Source organism: Pygoscelis adeliae, unplaced genomic scaffold (genome assembly GCF_000699105.1).
Source record: "Pygoscelis adeliae isolate BGI_AS28 unplaced genomic scaffold, ASM69910v1 Scaffold120, whole genome shotgun sequence".
Classification (NCBI taxonomy): Eukaryota; Metazoa; Chordata; class Aves; order Sphenisciformes; family Spheniscidae; genus Pygoscelis; species Pygoscelis adeliae.
In genome coordinates, this window is record NW_008824032.1 from 8,115,117 (window position 1) to 8,115,446 (window position 330).

Here is a 330-nt window from a genome sequence, read left to right on the forward strand (position 1 = left end):
GCAGGCGGAGGGTGTTTGTTTGAGTGGGTTTTTCCCCTGCCCCCGCCAAACAAGTGCGCGGGCCCGCGCTTCTCCCCGTGCCCCCGCTTTATCTTCGGGCTCGCTGCAACCAGTCTTCCCGTGCCCGGCCGGCCCAGGTTCACTCGGGAGACCCAGTCGTCCTCTCTCACAGAGGACAGACGCCAGGGCCCCCTTCCCAGGCAGCGGCACCCCCGGCAGCGGCTCCTCGCGGGGTAGAACACGGGGGATTCTAAGTGCCAGTGAAAGGTCCGGAGACCGGCTCCAGACGAACGGCCGTCCCCGGCGGCTCCCGGCCGGCTCCGCCCCGGG

General features: G+C 70.0%; 1 protein-coding gene across 1 annotated transcript in view; it reads right to left on the bottom strand.

Annotated features, from left to right (window-relative positions):
* SFT2D2 (SFT2 domain containing 2) overlaps positions 1-330 on the bottom strand; it is an 8,769-nt gene that overhangs the window by 7,458 nt on the left and 981 nt on the right. The window lies entirely within an intron of this gene.